At 38.7% G+C, this 21,624-nt stretch overlaps 1 long non-coding RNA gene across 9 annotated transcripts; it reads left to right on the top strand.

The window, feature by feature from the left end:
- The first annotated feature begins 49 nt into the window (after positions 1–49).
- On the top strand, positions 50–10,309 carry LOC104429686. 9 transcript variants are annotated; one of them, XR_005545414.1, is made up of 4 exons: positions 52–91; positions 493–632; positions 8,525–8,905; positions 9,493–9,598. It is a non-coding gene; the product is annotated as an uncharacterized LOC104429686 (long non-coding RNA). The 9 variants fall into 9 exon arrangements; XR_005545413.1 differs by having other exon boundaries at positions 54–91; positions 488–632; XR_005545415.1 differs by lacking the exon at positions 52–91 and adding an exon at positions 132–159 and having other exon boundaries at positions 488–632.
- The last annotated feature ends 11,315 nt before the right edge of the window (positions 10,310–21,624 follow it).

Raw genomic sequence — 21,624 nt, 5'->3', positions numbered from 1 at the left:
TTCTCTCGACCGTGCTTGTCTTGCAGAAGATCCCATTGTCATCTAATGTCGGCAAAATCTCTTGGGCTGAACAAATGCAAATACTGTTGAGGTAGGCAACGATGTACTTATGTTCATCTTTTGCAACCTGACAAAAGATAAAAAAAGCTATTAATTTTGGTAGGTGCATCGATATGCTTTAATTTTTTTTTTCTTTTTGTGACAAGGTCTAAATAAGATTAATCTTTATCATGATGTTGATTAGCAAGGTCTATAATCAAAGTCAAATTAAGAAGCTTTATTACTTTGAATAACAGCTATTGTAAAGATGCAAAAATGGGATCTATAACGGGTTCTCATCTTGGCAAATACGACAACTAAATTTCAATGAACTTGCAGATTATAATCTATTTAAATCTGACTTTCTCATTAAACTTCACAATTCATCTTTCTTCTATTTAAATCTTACACCATCTCAAAGAACTTTTTCATTTTCTTTGTTGTAAAGGAAAGGCGGGGAGGAGTAATCAGGGAGACTATACTTTGTTGCTCTATTGAGTAATACTAAAATTCCCACGTCTGCCACGAAGTGTTGTGATTTAAAATTGCAAGAAGGTCGTCATCCAATACCACTCACAACCCAGTTATCTTGGGTAGGCAAGTCTTATCATTATCCTACTAAGCTGCCAGAGCTCAGTTAATCTTCACAAAACCTAGTTGAGGTTACTCTACGGACCACTCGCCTTTCGTCCACCAATCATGACAGTGATTTATGTAGTGACAGTTCAGGATCAATTGATTTATGTTTTTAATGGTTACTGCATTTCGAGCGTTCTAGATATACCAACAGGCGTAGGCTATCATTCTTAAGAGTTATAAGCTCGTACCAAGTTATTCAATCTCCTGACCTCACATTTGTAAAATATCAGCCCGTATGAAAAAGTCTCTATCACCAGTGATTTGTGGTCTCCCATACTTGTTTGTTAATGTTGGGAATGACTGATCCTCGAAAAACCGGATTCGACACTAAATCGAACCCCTAATTCGAATGCGGAAGCGTAGCCCGGGAAAATCACGCATCACCGATCGTAAAGCACACCACGGATTCGAGCGTACCTTTTTAGCCACAGATTAAACACCAATGCTGAAGACCAAGGAAGAAATTCTGATCCGATGATGTCAATTCGCCTTGAAAGGAAGACGGTATCGCCGTAAGCGTTTTCTTCTTTTGGAGGGAGAGTGGGAGAGAACGTATGTTGGAATTGTGCCAAAGGGTGTCTTCTCTCTCTCTCTCCTCCCTTTTATACCTTCCCCCATCCACGGGCCTTATTCCCGTGGACCGGGCTTTTTGGGCCCAACTTGGGTGGACGGGCCTTGAGCCCATCTCATAAATCTATCATCTCCCACTCGCACATGGTGGTCCAAAACCAACATGGGCGGACAGGCCCTACTCATCCCCATCAGAGAAAATCCATCATAGACTCTCACTTAACATGGTGGGCCGAACAGAATCCTCTTTTCCTCTCTTCAACATTCATACCGATGAATAATCCGTGCGACCAGCATACTTTGAGAGCTCGTTGCCATACATCTGTTAGGAATATATAATAGCTCATAATGGGCATTTCACTCCGAGTAGATTTAGTATGCAGTACCCTAGATCGATCGATCACATTTATATCTCTCTTGATCTCTTTTAAACAATGATATATATATTGTATTCACAATTATGATTATCCCAAAGATAGTCATAATTGGTTAACCGTGAATACAAAACTACAATGTGATTCTCCAAAATCGATCTTCCTCTTTCCTTCAAACTCTCAATTTCAGTTCAGCTTGCTTTTCTAGAAATGCCCCATTAGATCGAATCAACACATGACCATTGGCAACATCCTAAGATAGCAAACACTAAATAGAAATCTTGAGAATAAGTAAGAGTCATGAGGGGACTAAAAATTGAGGAACTCTTTTCCTCAAGAGTCTCACACGACATAAAAGTTGAGATCAAACTTTTGCCACTCTTTTTGGTTGTCTCATGCATACGTAGTATGAAATACGTATTACGGTATTAACTTCTTTCCCATGGAGCGTATGTTTACACCTTTCAATATCGTACAAATGATAGTTCAGACATACCCAATGTCTAACTTGAGTTCACATATCTACTCTTTTACAAAAAATCATCAAAACTCACATCTGGCATCTTAGACAGATAAAGTAAAATATGTGGGGTATTTTACTTTCGGACATCGTAAGTATTATGTCCTCATCTTAACACTTAGTTAAGGCGACATACATGTTTTAAGCTTGAGCTCTCGATTATCACCTAGATAATAAGCTTAAAAACAGTCTTATCTCTATTTATCACACAGTAAATAGAGGCGATTACCCGTGTGAGTGGGCTAATCTTATATTTGTCCGACATACTTCTCTTAACTTAAAGTAATACACTGAGCATTAAGATGCATAAAGATCAAACAAAGATTCATAGGCATTAATGATGAAAAAACACAAATTCATCATATGTGAACACTTAGGGAAAATTACAATATTCAGTACATTAGCCTCTACGCAGTCCTAGAGATTTCATATGGCCACAAAAATACATCTCTAGGTATTGGCTTTGTCATAGGATCTGCTACCATTCTATGCGTAGTATGTACTCTAAGTTCACATCTTTTCCTGCAATCATATCCTTGACGAAAGTATAATTGGTATCTATATGTTTGGTCTTGCCATGATATTTTGGATCTTTGGTGTACGCTTTCGCTGCTTGGCTATCACAGTTAACGAATAATGAATCTACAGCACTTCAAATAACACCTAAATGATCTAATAATCTCTTAAGCCAAACATCTTCTTTTATTGCTGCTGATAATGCCACGAACTCAGTTTCCATCGTGGATAAGGCTATACACTTTTGTTTCTTACTGCTCCAACATATGGTGCCATTATTCGGTAAGAAAACAAATCTAGAGGTAGATTTTCTTTCATTTAAATCTCCTCCCCAATCAACATCAAAATAGCCTTAGAGTCGCAGATCCTTTCCTTAATAACTCAACGTATGATCAGCAGTCCCCTTTAGATACCTTAGTATTCTCTTAACGGCTTTCCAACGTGCTTGACTTGGATTGGATTGGTATCTACTCACGATTCCAACGGCATAACATATGTCAGGTCTTGTACACATCATAGTGTACATCAATCTCCCAATAGCACTAGCATAAGGAACATATTTCGTTTGTTCCTTCTCTTGTGGAGTCCTTGGACACAGTCTATGGCTCAATCATTCACCTTTTGCAATAGGAGTGTCTATGTATTTACAATCCCATATCATTCATCTCAAAGTTGGAAGACAACCAACTCTTGACAGTATTGACAAGTTCCATATTGCTTCCGGCAATTAGTATATCATCAACATATAATGATATGATCACAAATAGATCTATGGATCTTTTGATATATATACAATGATCCTCATCTATCATTGTAAGGTCATATGCTATTATGGCATTATGAAATCGTATATACCATTGTCTTGACGACTGCTTAAGGCCATATATCGACCCCCAAAGTCGACACACCTTTTCTTCTTAGCCTTTTACTATGAAACCAACAGGTTGTTCCATATTTATTTCTTCCTCTAATTCTCTATTGAGGAAAGCAGTCTTTACATCCATTTGATGTAACTCAAGATCCATACCAAACACTATTGCCGTAATTATGCGAATCAAGGTAAATCTCACTACGGAGAGAATGTTTCTACATAATCAATTCCTTCCCGTTGATTATACCCCCTTCGCCACAAGGCGAGCCTTATGCCTTTCTATCGAGCCATCAGCCTTTTTGCTTTATTTTGAGAACCCACTTGTTCCCAATAGCTCTGCGTCCTTTTGGAAGATCAACCAGTTCCCGACTTGGTTTGATTTCATTGACTCCATCTCCTCTTTCATTGCATAAATCCATTTTTCCTTACTAGGGCAATTCAGAGCCTCATTAATATTTCTTGGCTCATCCTCATCTTATGGAGCAATTATAAAAGTGGTGACTTGTTCGCCGTATGGGAGATAGTACACTTAGCACATCATTCTCAATTATGCTCCCACTCGGATTAGATAATGACGATATCATCTCATCATGTGGTTGTAATTGAGAATGAGTTGAATTCAATTCATCACTTCTCATATTACTCCCACTTGGACGAACTCCACTAATATCATTATCTTGATCCAAGGTTTCAAATATGGAGTAATATTCCCTTATTTCGCCCTTCTTAGGAAATTCATCCACTAAGAATGTGACATCCCGTGATTCAAATTCAGTTATACTCCCACTTTCTTGCTCACCTACGAACACATACCCTTTCGAGTGTTCGAAGTATCTCATGAAAATACTCTTATTTCATTTGGGGCCATATTTCCCAAATTTGTGAGAGGATTCATTATAGGCAGCACAACCCCATGATTTAAGAAAACCTAAGTTCGGTTTTTCTACCTGTCCATAACTCATATGGAGTGGAACTAACTGATTTGAAAGGCACCCGGTTAAGTATATAAGCAGCAGTTAACAACGCATCACTCCAAAAGGTGATAGGTAAGTTAGCATGCGCCATCATGGACCTAACCATTTCCAGTAGGGTTCTGTTTCTTCTCTCTGCAACACCATTTTGTTGAGGAGTATATGGAATAGACAACTGTCTTTCTATTCCTTTTTCATCACATAATTTTCTGAACTTATCAGACTATTCCTTTTTCATCACATAATTTTCTGAACTTATCAGATAAATATTCTCGACCTCGATCGGATCTAAATACTTTTATTTTCTTGTCTAATTGATTTTCAACCAAGTTCATAAACCTTTTGAAACAACTTATGCTTCAGATTTATGAGAAATCAAGTAGACACATCCGAATCGAGTATAATCATCTATTAAAAGTGATGAAGTAAACAGTCTCATGCCTTCCTCTCACATTCATTGAACCACAAACGTCAGAATGGATTAAATGCAGAGGAACGTCAGCTCTTTTACCTTTTCCAAATGGTTTCCTTGTCGTTTTCCCTTCTAGGCAATGCTTACATATGGACAAATCGACTTATTCAATATTGCCCAACAAGCCCTCTTTGGCTAGTCTATTCATATGTTGTTGGCCAATATGACCAAGTCTAGCATGCCACACATTCACATCATTATCACATGAAGTAAAAGACGTGAAACAAGGGAATAACATATTGACATCACCACAGTCAACATTCAGTACAATAAAACCATCCAGAAAGTGACCACAACCATAGTAGTTTGTATCCAAATACAAATCTACACCGTTATTACGGAAGTTCACACTAAAACCAAGCTTAACTAACATCAAAACAGACACTTAAATTTCGACGAATCTCCAGAGCATTTAGAACATCATGTAGGAACAAGTTGCGTCCACCACACGTGTTCAGTTGGCAGGTGCCAATCCCTTTAACTTCAGCTCTGGAGTTGTTTTCCACATAGATCCACTCAGTTCCATTTGGTATTTGTCGGAATTCCACAAAGGATCCTTTATCCTTTGCTACATTGTCTATTGCTCCTGAATCTACAGTCCACAAAGGATTGGATTCAGCTAATAATGTAGAACTTGACACAAAAGTAAAGTTCTCAAATGTACAAGAGGTGTTTACCTTCTTTGGCTCACGACAGTCGCGAGCATAGTGACCTTTATTGTCACAATTGTAACACCTCACCCTTGACATTTTCTTCACTTGAGGACGTTTTCCTCTCTTGTGTTGGTTAACTCTTGATCTCTTGCAATAAGGACTTGATCCTTTGCATTCCCACATATTGAACGAATCAATACGCTTGCGCTTAGAGCTCAAAGCCCTTTCTGAGCTAGAACCAGCATTGCAAATATTTATTTTCAGCTCACATGCCGTTAAGCAGTCCTCTACCAGCTCAAGGTGGCGCACATCATCCTCAAGATCTTCCATAACATCGTCAAGAGCTTCTAGTACTTCTTGCTTTTCCAGCACATATTGAATCTTCATATTCAATATTTCACAATTGTTGCCGTTCACATCAGCAATCACGTTCTTAGTTGCTGAATCCATCAATCTGAACACATCAGACATATGTGCATGAATAATTAATGCCTATCATTTATGCATCCACTATTTGCACAGACCCATCATATCAATGAATAATTTCAAGGTTTCAGAATCAAAAGGTCACTACGTTTCCAATCATCCTCCAAAAATCCTAACTTAAAACTATCATTAATATGATTGTCATATGCAAAATCAATTCTATGAAGCTACAAAAACTTTTAAACTACCCACAACTAATTACCCACAGCAACCAGCAATAACAGAAAGCAACAGATAATTTACATCCAATAAAATAATAATACTTTCAACTAATACAACAATTCATTACACTAAGTAATATATCCAAAAAGAAATATCAACATAGAAAGAGATATTCAACACTCAAAAACATCTCAAACTAATCTAAGAAATAATTAGGGAAAGTCCCTTCTAATCTATCAGTCAAAGTATCTGAGAAAACTGAAGGCACACTTGCCAACCATGGAAAAACTTTTGGAGAGCTCTCTTGTCACCACCAAGGCGCATTCACTCTGCGCCATGTGGCGCTCAATCTAAGGGTTGAAGTTTTGGCCAACTCAATCCTATAGTATTCTCTTACAAAAGCTTCCACTAGCCCCCTGTAATCCGGGACCACGTTGACCTCCCATAGCCGATCTAACACTGCTTGCCATTCAGGTGGAAGAGTGTTCATCAAAGCCGGCACCTTCTCAAAGTCCGGCATAAGATAACCATTCCGAGATGATTTCTGTATCATCTGATTGACCTTGACCATATGTGATACTAAATCACCATCAAGCCACCGATAATCAGCTAACTCTTTCATCAGCCTTTTCAGTCTAGCTCTTCCTTCGTCCGTTCTCGGTATTGCAGGTATCCATGCATAACGCATCATAGTTCCTGGAACAAATGCAGAACTAAAATGGATCACTTTTAATCCACAATAAACAAAATGGAAAATACATAATTTTTCATAATTCATGCAACAAATGCAGAATAAAAAATGGATTACCTCTAACCCACACAGACATAATTGAAAAAGAAACAAATTCCCTTTTTCTTTTTTTTTTGGGTCAACGGTCAAAGTCAACGGTCAACGGTCAACGGTCAACGGTCAACGGTCAACGGTCGGTCAACGGTCAAGTCGTCGGACCGGTTGAACCGACCGACCGGTCGGTCCGGTCGGGCCATCGGGCCGGGTCGGGCCGGTTCGCTCGAACCGCCCGCACGTGCCGCGCGCGTGCGCGGGGCTGACGTCACCACAGACGCGTTAGCCCGGCCACGTGCCACGCGCGTGCCGGGCGTCCGCGGGTCGAGTCGGGCCGGGTCGCCGGTCGGGTCGCCGGCCGGTGACCGCTGGCCAACCGACGTCATCTGCTGACGTCATTGATGACGTCACCCCGACGGTTCTTGACGTTGTTGGGTGACGTCATCTTGACGCGTCGGCACGTGTCGGTCCGTCGACCGGTGCGTGCCGGTTCGCCGGCTGCCTGCGCCGATGCGCCGGTTCGCTGCCGGCGCGTGTGACGCATGCGCTGGCCGGCCAACGCCGGGCGCGTGGCGCCCACGCCAGCGCTTGGGCGCGTGGCGCCCGCCGCGCAGCGGCTTGTGGCCGCGCGTGTGGGCGCGTGTGGCATCTTCCGGTGACGCACAACATGTCGCCGGACTCGTCTCGACGACCTCTTTCACCCAGTGCTTTCAGAATTCAATTTCGACTTACGAAAACTCAGAAAAATGGCCGAACAGCGCTCGGGTGTCGGGATTTTCACCCCGATCTGTACGGCCGAAGGTTTTCGCGAAAAAATCAATGAAAAAACGTCAAACGGGTTGGGAAAAACGTGAACTAGGGCTCTGATACCAATGTTGGGAATGACTCATCCCCGAAAAAACGGATTTGACACTAAATCGAACCCCTAAATCGAATGCGGAAGCGTAGCCCGGGAAAATCACGTATCACCGATTGTAAAGCACACCACGGATTCGAGCGTACCTTGTTAGCGACAGATTAAACACCAATGCTGAAGACCAAGGAAGAAATTCTGATTCGATGATGTCAATTCGCCTTGAAAGGAAGACGGTATCGCCGTAAGCGTTTTTCTTCTTTTTGGAGGGAGAGTGGGAGAGAACGTACGTTGGAATTGTGCCCAAGGGTGTCTTCTCTCTCTCTCTCCTCCCTTTTATACCTTCCCCCATCCATGGGCCTTATTCCCGTGGACCGGGCTTTTTGGGCCCAACTTGGGTGGACGGGCCTTGAGCCCATCTCATAAATCCATCAGTTAAGATAATCATAATATTTTTCCAGCAATTAATATATATCTATCAGCAAGGTATCCCGGTTCACTTTTTGTTGCAGTCAATTAGGTGTGTATATAATTTTGTTCCGATCACTCTTGTAGTTGTTCACTGTGCATGAAAGACAATTTTTATTCAGGACTAATTGCTCGTCCTGTTTCAGACTTTTGGATGAGAAATGTGAGGACTGTGGAAAGACTGTCAATGGTGGAGGATGTAAGAAGCATGGACTATTATGTTTCCCTTGTCTCTAATTTCTCCTTGGATGAGAAACATGAGGAACATGGAAAGATTATCAAGTGGTCTACCTCTCCTCTCTCAAACAGCTATCTTTTGTAGGTTTTATTGGTACTTGCCAGAGGATGGCTTTGCTCCCTACTCCGAGTATTCAGGATAGTGCGTTGTGAAATTCTGAAAGATCTATGCTCAAAACTCAATAGTGGTGACTGTTGGCACCCCATCCAAGAAATCCCACTCGTTGTGGTTGATTGAGTTAAGATTCAATAAGAAGATTTCTCTGCAATGTCTAATTTTTATTCTTCAGGTAATGCTTTGGACTTCTTTCTTCTTCCGCACTTGTCATTTAATTACTGCTTCTACTCTAGGATCCATTTCTATTACAAATCCTCAACTTGATGCTAAAAAGTTCACGGTTTTCCATGCACAAGCTTCACATAATTTGCCACAAAGCAGCTAGACATTTGGGTTGCTCTGTTTTGTTTGATAAGGAAGCACATAATGAAATGGTTATAATGCTAATGGGGTACAGCTAGTCGACCATTTTTTCATACGAGTGACTATTCCTCAAAACAAATAATACTCATATGGACTTGCTCACAGTGCTGGCATTGTCATGTGTGGATGTGCCTGTTTGGATTGATGATATATCTTGAACTTTGTTTAGTGCTCAAATATGGCTCATCTTTCCACTTATGGAAATGCACTATGCTTCGTGTGAGAATCATGAAGAATTGTTGCTCCTACTATACCAATATTTTTCTGCCATTTCAGCATTTGTTGTATTCTCTTCAAAATATCTTCTTCTTCTTCTTCTTCTTCTTCTTCTTCTTCTTCTTCTTCTTATGCCCTAACTTAGTGACCTGAATCCTCTCAACTGTGCTTGTTTTGCAGAATATCTCGCTGTCTTCTTTATTTGGCAAACTCTCTCAGAAGGATCAAATGCAAACACTGTTGAGGTAGGCAAATGATGTGCTTATGTTCATCTTTTGCAACTTGACAAAAGAAAAATAAAAGGCCATTTATTTTGGTAGGTGTAATGATATGCTTTAAACTGTTCTTTCGGTGACATGCTCAAAAAGATTAATCTGTATCATGATGTCAAATGAAGCAGTCTTCTTACTTCCAACAGCAGCAGCTATTGTAAAGATGCAAAAAGTAGGATTTAAAACAGGTGTTTTCGATTTAGTGAATATGACAATTAAATTTGGATGAATCCTGCAGATTATAATCCATTAAATCTGACTTCCTTGTCAAAGTTCAAAGTTCATCTTTCTACTATTCAAATTCCCACACCAGCTCGCCCCAGTGGCCACCCTTCCAACATGGAAGGGGGAGGTGAGGGGTTCAAATCCCCACCTCCTCAGGGGGGGATGGGGGGTAGGGACGCGTAAGTTTCGAGAGTGGGTTGCGACTCCCACGCCTTGCAAGAGGCAAGGCACAAGTCTGCGAGTGAGTGTAGAGTAGGATTAGAGTAGGACTGACCAAAAAAAAAAAAAAATTCCCACACCAGCTCAGAGCACATTTTCCTTTTTCCTCGTTTTCAAGGAAAGGCAAAGAGGAGCAATCAGGGAGACTATGGTATGTCTTGTAATGGGAAGTACCATGGTATGTCTTGTAGATTTTTGGTTGAAGTTGGGTGAGTATGTGTATAATGTGTATGTCCGATTACTCTTGTAATTGTTTATTTCACACGACAAAGTAATTTTTACTGTGGGCTACTTGATTTTCTCATCCCATGATTTTTTTTTTTTTTTGTTCCCATTTTCATCTCACACGCCATATATTAATCCTTTAGTTGAACTTGAAGAGTACGATACAGTGATTGTGATTCTATTGAGATAATTATATTGATGATTGCGAAAGATGAAAGTTGGGGCATTAAAGAAATGTCCAGGGCCTTAATGAGGTGAACTCCGATTAATGCAAAAAAAAAAAGAAAAATGTTCCTTTTGTTTTTTTATCCATTTCACTTTTTATACAATTAAAAAGTAATTTTTTACTCAACGATTTATAAGGATTTAAGACGTCTTCAAAACACTTATCTTCATCCGGTCAACCCGAGTTAGATGCCTTGTTGACCTAGATGCCTTTATACGAAGTGTTACCAATCTTCTTGTTTTTTGTTTACAATATATGTTAATACTTCACATGATTGAGTTGAATAAGGAATGTTTCAAGAATACCTAAATATTTGTCGATGATGAAATAGATTTATTGATTTTTCGAACAACACTGTGTGATATACTAATTTGTAGATGTAAATCAATGATATAAGCATGTATATAAGTCGGGGATATCATTTGTTAAGGTTAAAATAACTTTTGAAAAATTTCCCCTTGTCAAAAAAAAGAAAATAAAATAAAAGACTTTTCCAAAACTTCAAAATTTGTGGATGCCATAAAATAATGTCAAGTCAACTTTTCATTATGCATAGGATGACATTGTTGTGGATGCCAAAAAATAATGTCAAGTCAACTTTTCATTATTGATAATATGACATTGTTCTTCTTTTCTCTTCGCCAAAAATATTGATATAGCATAAGAGGGATCCATCGTAGTCGATTGTTCTTAATATTTAAAGTAGACTCCAAATAAGAAAAAGCCAGTAATATGACATTTCGCACATAAAGCGATATCGACACCTCAAAGTTTATATAGTTCCCTTAATAGAATGCCTAGTTTAATACCAAAGAGAAGCAAAAAACGAAAAAACAAAAAACAAAAAGAATTCCTAGTTAGTTCCCCGAAACAAGCCCCTTCTTCAAATTCTGTAGTGTGAAATAAAAGTTAAAATTTAATAGAAAAAGGAAGATTTTATACATATATTTTCGAAATGTTTCAGGTGCTCAAATGCTAAATGCGGATTCAACTTGAATTTAACAATTGCAATAGTATTAAGCCCTAACACCATGCTGCAAAGGCATTGAATGGACCGTCGTTGGCATGTTGGGCCTAGAAAGATAGATAGCCCCAACTCTTGGGCCTTGATCCAAAAATGGATCCAATTTTACTGGGACTTGATGTACAATTTGGGTAATAAGGTAAAGAGGTTGTTCAACTAGGACAACACTCACTAATTGTAGAACTATTGAATGGGCGAGCCTAGACGGACCAAGTCGGATGTCAACCATCAAAATTCTTACCCATTTCGCCCTTGTTGTAAAATATTGCGTTGCGAATATATAATTGAGAAGAGATTGAGAAGAGAAAACAAATGAACACTAGAGATAGTAGAGAAAGCCAAATATTTCACTGTATTGTGATTGTTGTTCTGATAGTTGTTCTTGTACATCAAAACTAAACTCTTATTTACAGAAGAACAAAAATGTACTTATCATTAATATCAATGTATCGAATGATACATGTACTGGATAAGGGAGATGAACATTCATTGTATTGGGAGATGTACTTAGAATATATGATACAAATGTATCATAATAAGTACATTAGATAGGATGAATATAATGAATATTCATTCATGTATTCTATTCATTCATGTGTTTCATAACACTCCCCCTTGAATATTCATCATATTCATTATGAATTCGCATCGAATGATAATGCTTCATTAAAAACCTTAAGCCGGAAAAACCCAATGGGATAAAAACCGGACAAAAGGGAAAAAGTGTGCAGAGCACAAATGTTATGATCTCTCCCTTTTATTGATGCATTAATTGCCTCGTTAAAAACTTTAAGCCGGAAAAACCCTATGGGAAAAAACCGGACATAAAGAAAAAAGAGTGCAATGCATATATAGCCACTTCTAGGGCTAATCATTGTTGCATCTTGTGAACTTGCCGCATATCAATGCTGTAATGCATAGTTCATAATATCTCCCCCTCAATTGAGCCATGTAACCACTTCTGGGGTTAATCAATATTGCATTTTAGTTATAGAGTCAAATAAATATTATATAAGGTTCATAAGCATTTCATAACCATATGAAAGAATAATAATAAGTAATATATCTAAAGCAAAACAACATAAAATTCGAAACTCAAATTATCATCAACCAATCTGATGTCTCATCAAAGTAATAAGAGGTCTTCACATTTGCTACTTCAGGAGCAGAATGATACTTTTAGATTTGAATTTTGGCTTCCGGCCAAGAAAAATAAAAATGAAGAATTGATAGAAGAAAATGAAGTATAAGTTGATTAATAAAAAGAATACCCACCTTGCAAAACTTACTTACTCAGTCAGTAGATCTTCGTGCTGATAACGTGTTGTAAAATATTGCGTTGCGAATATATAATAGATAACAAATTGAGAAGAGAAAGTAAGTGAACACTAGAGATAGTAGAGAAAGCTAGATATTTCACTATATTGTGATTGTTGTTTTGATAGTTGTTCTTGTACATCGAAACTAAACTCCTATTTATAGAAGAATAAGAATGTACTTATCATTAATATCAATGTATCGAATGATACATGTACTGGATAAGAGAGATGAACATTTATTGTATAGGGAAATGTACTTAGAATATATGATACAAATATACCATAATAAGTACATTAGATAGGATGAATATAATGAATATTCATTCATGTATTCTATTCATTCATGTGTTTCATAACAGCCCTAAGATTTTAGAAATTATTATACTTTCTTCTTATAAATAACAGCATCAGGGCGAGCTAGTGCCCAAGAAGAAAGTTGCTTGCCCAGACTCACTCAAGTCGTGCATTCGGCAAACAATAAAACAATGTCAGGCAAGTCTTGGTAGCTCCGAGCTCTAAGAGAAGAGTCATGGCCCTAGGCTTGCCCAATTGTTTTCCCTTATTTGGGCTAGGTTGAGCTAAGCTCGATGGGCAATTCTTTTTTTGCTCTCGAGCCTACTCAAATGAACGAGTATGTTTTGCATTCGAAATAGTGAGGACTATTCGAAATATCTGGTTTCATCTTGAGAAAAAAAAAATGATAGGTAATATACTTGATATCAACGTGGACTCACATGAGCTCGAAACTTATGGCCTAATTATGTGCGAAAACACACAATCAGGTATGGAGAACAATGAGTTATTACAATGGCTCTCTTTAGATTTAGTTAATGACAGGCTTCGTAATCTTTATAACTCCCTCTCCTTCCATATTCTAGCGTGATAACGATGAGTCATCATCATCACCTAACAACAATTTATGGGACCATACGGTGAGTCGACCAAAAGACAACTTCTGTCGAAGGATTCAGTGCAAAACAAAAGCCGCAAGAAGATGGTGGAAGAAGAATTTTTAGCGAGGGAGAGCACTGAGTTCGGCAGAGCTCCAGCTCAGTTTCTGACGTCTCTCGGCCTTTGCTCCCACGACAACGGCTCCTTCTACTCGGCTCCTCGCCGTTCGATCGCTTACCAGAGGAGAGGCTTCTTCATCGACTTTCTTCCTTCTCGGTTTCTGTTGATGTCCTGGACCTTGGTTGTTGCTGATGGTAATAACTGATGCGAATCGCTGCTTGAAGATGGCGTATATTAGTTCTTTAACGGGAGGCGTTTTAACTGTTCGACAGAATGCCTGACTCAGTCATAGATAGTTAATTCCTATTGCATTCTGCTTACCAACGTTTTGATGTCCCATTGAAGTTGCACTGCTCGTCTCTTACTGCATTTCTCGTATAAAGTTGATAGAAATGCAATTATGTGTGCTTTTAGTATGTCAAATGTGGGTCACGTGCGTTTGATGTTCGCTGTTCATGCATGCATTTGCTGTGTTAACTGACGTTGAAGATGTACATGGTATTACTCCTCTATGCTGCTGGACGTGAGAAGTTCTGGTACGGATGACCTACGTATGACTTTATATACATAGTCCTTGAGGTGCATAAATATGCATAGTGAGATGGGCAAGTAAGGATATTGATGGTTCATCAAATTGTCATCGTTTCCAGCCTTAAATATAATAAGGGTGTTTGCTGGCTGCTTTTTTTCACATGGGGATTGTGAGGATTTCAATATCATTTTGGTAGTGTTCTAGTTGTGTGAACATATAGAGAGATGCCGCATTGATGTTACATTTTTTTTCCATCAAATTGGGGCAATTCAAGGCTTGAAACATATAAAAAATGATGGTATTACATGTTGCCCTGATTTGAGTCAAGTAAAGCCATTAGTTGTCTGGTGTTACTTGTGCGTAATTGGACCTCCTCGGTATGTGTATCCATGTAAGAAAGTGACGTCTTTGATTCATTATGATTTCATATTGGATTGTCACATTGTGATGCTTGAAGCGTGCTTAAGTTGTCCAAGTAGCTTGCTGTCCGTATGTATTTGTGCAGTGAATTATAAACTTGCATTTGTGGCTGGTGGGGTCTTCGTTCGGTTGAAGTGGTTATTGGCGCTTTCTGTTGGGCCAATGTGGGTGCCGCTTTTCTCATATAGGACAATAGTGCATGGATGAAAGTCGCTTTCTTTGAGGTAAAGAAGTTGAGTATATTGAGCTAAATCTTCACTGCAATATGTTGACTTCTTCTCAGCTTGCCCATCATGCTTTGAGATTGTAAAATATCAGCCCTCGTTTTATTGGTGGTGTAGTTGAATGTTCATCCTTTAAAGATTAAAATATTAAAAATAAATGCTAAGAACTTACTAGTTTCAATTAGGTAGTCAAGCCTTTAAGAATAGGTTTATTCACTGTTGGATGAGGTGGACTTCACATGGAACCCAACTTTTGACGACGCAAGTGAGAAATCGTGAATCCTAGAATTCATTCTTTATGTTGTGAATTCCCCCTCTAGATCAAGTTACACCAATCATTAGGTAATTAAAGGTAATTGGATGTGATGGTTGATCTGGCTAGTTTCGCCGGCTGCAATGGTGGCAACAGCATTGGAATGAGTCGCCTTGGCAGTGGTGCTAATGCCAACGGCATCGCAGTGGCTGTGGGAATGGTGGTGCTCTCCCTTGCCCCATTCCTTCTTTTCTTTTCTTTTCTTTTCTTTTTTCTTTTTCAGTTTTTTGCTGTTTTTTTTTTCTTTTTAGCTTTTCTTTTTGCTTTTATTAAGCTTATATTTGATCAGATACATAAAAATCTAGACATAATTCTAATAGACAAGTACCATAGAGATAAATGAATGAATAATTAAAATATGATTAAACATGAAAAAAGTGAGACGAACATTATTGTTGATTTTGAGCAAGAGAACAACAATCAATGCTGATTATTAAATAATATTTTATTCAAACGAGGAAAAAAAAAACATGTGAAAAGTGAAGTAACAAAGCCAATTTGCGTCTTGGAAAGTCTTGGACTTCTTGAGTTTTTGTTATATGCAGCAATGGCAGTGCTAAAAATTCGCAGCAAGAGGGTGGCAATGATTTGCTGAAGGGTGCTGAGATAGTAGTCAATGGTAGGGAGCCGCTTAATAGGACAATGCTAGTCCTTTTGAACACGATTTTCCTTTTCATGAGCTTTATGCATAGACCATAATTTCAGTAGATCATACTATTAGATGGTTATTTGCAACTCCTTTACCATTGCTAGAGTGAAACAAAACAACTTGCTTAATGGATTGTTTGGTGTGGTTGTTGTGCCTGACCCTTTTTCTTGTTTAGCTCAAAGCACGTGCTTTTGTTTTCCGTTTTGAATAGAGAAAGTTAGCCATCTCTGATGACTTGTAGTTTGTCTATAAAAAGTCTTGGTCTTCTTAAGTTTATGATTTATGTACATGAACAAATATATGATTGTGGAAACTACAAATATCTGAGGATATTGTCCAACCATTACAAGACAAGCACTTGTGGACGCAAAGTACTTTCTATTGATTCCTCTAACCACTTATGTGCATTCTTGAAAGTCTTGGTCTTTGTTTATTGTTTTTGGTAGGTGAAAGTCTTGGTCTTCCTAGCTTTTATAGTTTTCTCTCTCCCTTATCTCTTTATCACTTAGGTTCACCACACACATGCCCATCCTCCTACTCAATAGTTTTCTCTCTCCCTTATCTCTTTATCACTTAGATTCACCACACCCATGCCCATCCTCCTACTCAATAGTTTTCTCTCTCCCTTATCTCTTTATCACTTAGATTCACCACACCCATGCCCATCCTCTTGCTCAATAGTGTTCTCCTCCTACTCGTCTGAACTTAAAGCTTGTGCTTGCTGGATTGCTGCCATTGATCTCATCCCATTCACCAGTCTGCTCCAAGAAGTCTACTCAGAAAAGGTAAGAGACATCTATCTTCTTGCTCTATTTTTCCCTCAAATTGATGCAGCTGCAATTTTGCTATCTAAAGCATCTAGTGAGCATTTATTACTCGAGAGCAACCACCTATTCTTTCTAAAATCTTTCTATTATGGAAGCAAAGAAGGGCAACGGAGCAATAGAAGTTTGGTTCTTAAACTGATTTCATGCCTATCTATGATCCTAATTAAAGTTGATGTCGAGTTTAATAACAAAGAATTGTTGCTTCAATTTTTGTTAGATAGTAATATTAGGACATTAAGATTAATTTTTAATCTCCTTATCATTGATCTCTTTACTAAACACATGACAACCATTCTATTCCAGAAATAATTTCTAGAACAGAAATAGATTTTTCTATTTCTATTTCTAAAAGAGTTTCTGAAGAATTTTAGGAGAAATTACTCTGAGTTTTTATTCTCCAAAGAATGAATATTTACATGAGACATCTAACATTTTTATAGTTGCTACAGCACCCCAAAAAGGTAGTCAACAATTTCCTAAAAACTAACAAATAAAATCTGGAAAAATAAAATCTGGAAAATCTAGAAGATCTGGAAGATCTGGAAAATCTAAATCTAAAAGATCTGAAAAATTTGGAAAATCTGGAAACAAAATAACCAGAAAATTCGATTCTGATTTTCAACACTCCCCCTCAAGCTGGGTTATGAATGTCTATCATACTCAGCTTGCACCTTAGAGTCTTAAAACTATTTCTGAATAAAACCTTGGTCAGTATGTCCGCTGTTTGATAATTGGTTGGAACATACGAGAGCTTCAAGATTCCTTCCTCGAGTTTTTCTTTGATGAAATGTCAATCGATCTCCACATGCTTTGTTCTATCATGATGAACCAGGTTCTTAGTAATCTCAATAGCAGCTTTGTTGTCACATAATAATGACATAGGATTGGTATTAGTGAATCCTAGTTCATTTAAAATTCTTCTCAACCATATGCCTTCACATATTCCTTGACACATTACTCTAAACTCCGCTTCAGCGCTGCTCCTAGCAACAACAGGTTGCTTCTTACTTCTCCAAGTAACCATGTTGCCCCACATGAAGGTACAATACCCTGTTGTCAACCTTCGGTCCATGAGAGATCCAGCCCAATCTACATTAGTGAATATATCTACGTTTCTCTCCTCCATTTTCTTAAAGTAGAGCCCTCTTCCAAGATTCTTCTTCAAGTATTGTAAGATTCAAAAAACTGCCTGCATGTGTTTCTCTGTTGGTCGGTTCATGTATCTACTAACCATACTTACCGCGAAACCAATGTCTGGCCGAGTATGCGAGAGATAGATCAGTTTGCCAACTAATCTTTGATACCTCTCTTTGTCCGTTAATGGTCATTCTTCTTCCATCTCGGTTTTATTTGTAGAATTCATGGGTGTGTCAGCTGGTTTACACCCAAGCATACCAGTTTCCTTCAAAAGATCAAGAGTATATTTGCGTTGGGAAATTGCAATTCCTTTCCGTGACCGAGCTACCTCCATACCTAGAAAGTATTTGAGTTGACCTAAGTCTTTAACCTCGAATTCTTCTGGCAAGATATTCTTCAGTTTTTCAATCTCCTCCAGATTGTCACCAGTTAGGATTATATCATCGACGTATACAATCATTACTGCTCTTTTACCTTCAACTGACTTCTTGACAAACATTGTATGATCTGTTTGACATTGAATGCAATTAAGCTTCTTAACGACCCTTGTTAACCTCTTGAACCAAGCACAAGGTGATTGCTTTAGGCCGTATAGGGATTTCTTGAGTTTGCATACCTTGTTGAAGCTCTCTTTAGTGTCAATTCCCGATGGAACCTCCATAAAGACTTCTTCCTCCAATTCCCCATTCAAAAAGGCATTCTTTATGTCTAATTGATGTAGGGGCCAGTCCAAGTTAGCTGCAAGGGAGAGCAACACCCGAATGGAATTTAGTTTGGCCACCGGAGCGAAGGTTTCTTCGTAGTCTATACTATATGATTGCGTGAATCCCTTAGCAACCAGCCTTGCCTTGAAACGATCAACACTACCATCAGCATTGTGCTTAATTGTAAATACCCACTTACATCCCACCAATTTCTTCCCAGTTGGCAATTTTGTATATTCCCAAGTATTTTTCTTCTCAAGTGCATGAATTTCCTCAAGAATCGCTTTTTTCCACTCCGATTGAGCAAGTGCCTCCTGGATATTCTTGGGAATTTGAATGTTGCTCAACGTTGAAACAAATGCCTTATATTTAGGAGACAACTTTTCATAAGACACAAAATTGTTAATGGGATGTTGAGTGCATTGTCTCTTCCCTTTCCTAAGAGCAATGGGCTGATCAAAATCATCAAGTACATCAAAATTTTCTAAGCTTATAGGAGCATTACCTTCATCCATTGTGGGTCTTGAACTCAGTCTCGTCTCTTGGGCCGGCTTTGATGTAATACTGTCCTCCAACCCCTTTTGAGTTTTCTGCCTAGAGTAGACAATTACCTCTTTATTTTTGTCTTGTGTAGCATCTTGAATGGGTAGACTCGGAAGACAAGCAGAGTTGGTATTTGTCTGTTGTGACCCGAGTGATTGAAAAGTGTCCCAAAAATAATATTCCTCACAACTCTCCCCCTAAATGGTATTTTTGGAGTGGAAGGGCTGGTGCTCAAAGAATGTAACATCCATTGTGGTATAAAAACGCTTTGTTTGTGGGCAATAACACTTATATCCACTTTGATTTGGAGTGTATCCTAGAAACACACATTTGAGAGACTTAGGATCTAGTTTGCTACGATGTTGCTGATTTATATGAACAAAAGTTGTGCAACCGAATACTTTGAGTGGGATATGTGAGGCAAAACGAATATGTGGGTAAATACAAAATAGACTCTGAAATGGTGTTTGGAAATCTAGGACACGGGAAGGCATACGATTGATGAGATATGTAGCTATCAACACTGCTTCTCCCCAAAAATGTTTAGGAACATGGGTGGTTAACATAAGAGAATGAGCGACTTCCAAAAGATGCCTATTTTTCCTCTCCGCTACTCCATTATGTTGTGGAGTCTCTACACAAGAGCTAATATGTATGATACCATGGCTATTTAGATATGACCTGAGTTGTGAGTGAAAGTATTCTCTCCCATTATCCGTTTTGAAAACTTGGATTTTTGTGCTGAATTGGGTTTGGATCATTAGGTTGAAGGTTTGAAAGATTTGGCCAATATCTTATTTTTCTTTCATTAGAAACAGCCAAGTGAGTCTTGTATGATCATCAATGAAAGTAACAAACCACCTAAAACCAGAAATGTTATTGACACGAGAAGGTCCCCAAATATTGCTATGAATCATGTGAAATGGATGAAAAGACTTATAAGGTTGCAAAGGATATGAACTACGAGTATGTTTGGATAATTGACACACCTCATATTGTAGTTTTATTGAATCTTTATTGAACAAAGAAGGTAGCAACCTTTTTAAATACGAGAAATTTGGATGACCTAACCTATAGTGCCACAATCTTACATCACTCTCTTCTTTAGCACGGGATGCTACACATGACATCTTCTTGTTTTTCCATTCGGAGGCATTAACTCGCAGAAGGTAGAGACCCGCATCCATCTCAGCACTGCCAATCGTCATCCTCGAATCCAAAACCTGAAAATTCACATGAGTGTGAGAAAAATTTAGTAATGCAGCCTAAATCTTTGGTTAACTTGCTGATGGAAAGAAGATTATAGCTGAGTTTGGGAATAAATAATACTGAATTCAGTGTTATATCTTTTGAAATAACCATTGATCCAACACCAGCCACCTTTGAGCAAGAACCATCAGCAATTCGAACACTAGTGCCATTTTGACATGGATTGTACTCGTTGAACATCATGATATCTTCGGTCATGTGGTCAGATGCTCCTGAGTCTACAACCCAAGAGGTGATCTTCTCCTGTTTAGCACTAAAGGCATTTAGAGAGTTACCTCGTTGAGCTATCGTTGCTGTACTAACCCCTTCTGGATGGGTTGCCTTCTGAACTGATTCTTGTAGCAGCTTTTTAAGCATCTCCAACTGCTCTTTGTTGAAGGGACTTGAATTTACCGAAGCGATTGTTTCTGTTTGGACTACGTTGCTTCTACTCTCTCGATTTTGAGTAGGATGTGAGGCTAATGGCTTCCAATCATCTGGCCGACCATGAATTTTCCAGCATGTGTCTTTTGTGTGACCCGTTCGTTTGCAATGATCACACCATGGACGACCACCCCTTCGCTGATTGTTGTTGTTTCATTGAGTGCCTCAACTGTAGGATGGTTGAGATCCTCGAGCAATTAGAGCAGAATTTGCTAGATTGGTTTGGTTGTTTGAGGAACCAAGCATCACCTTTCGCCGAGTCTCTTCTCTCCTGACCTCAGCAAAAACTTCATGTACACTAGGTAGGGGCTTTATGCTCAGAATTCATCCAAGTACCTCATCAATCTCTTGATTCAAGCCTAACAAAAATTTGTAGATGCGTTCTTAATCTTGAATCTGCTTGTACCACTTACTATCTTCAGGACAACTCCACATCACATCTTCCAGTATGTCAAGTTGCTGCCAATGACATATAAGTTGGTTAAAATAATCAGTGACAGAAGATTCCCCTTGCCTTAGGTCATGGAAAATGCCCTTGATCTCGAAAATGGTTGAGGTTTTATCCTTTTTTGAATAAGTTTCATGAACAGCATCCCAAATCTCCTTTGCTATCTTGTAATACATGAAATTCTCTCCTGTTTCATTTGTCATTGAATTCAGCAGCCAGCACATCACCATGTTATTTTCCGCCTTCCATGTTCGATAATTTGGGCTCATCTCCTCAGGTTGTATGGCAACTCTAGTTAGGTA

This window comes from Eucalyptus grandis, chromosome 8, assembly GCF_016545825.1.
Source record: "Eucalyptus grandis isolate ANBG69807.140 chromosome 8, ASM1654582v1, whole genome shotgun sequence".
NCBI lineage: Eukaryota > Viridiplantae > Streptophyta > Magnoliopsida > Myrtales > Myrtaceae > Eucalyptus > Eucalyptus grandis.
This window is presented reverse-complemented; position numbering and strand designations above follow the sequence as displayed.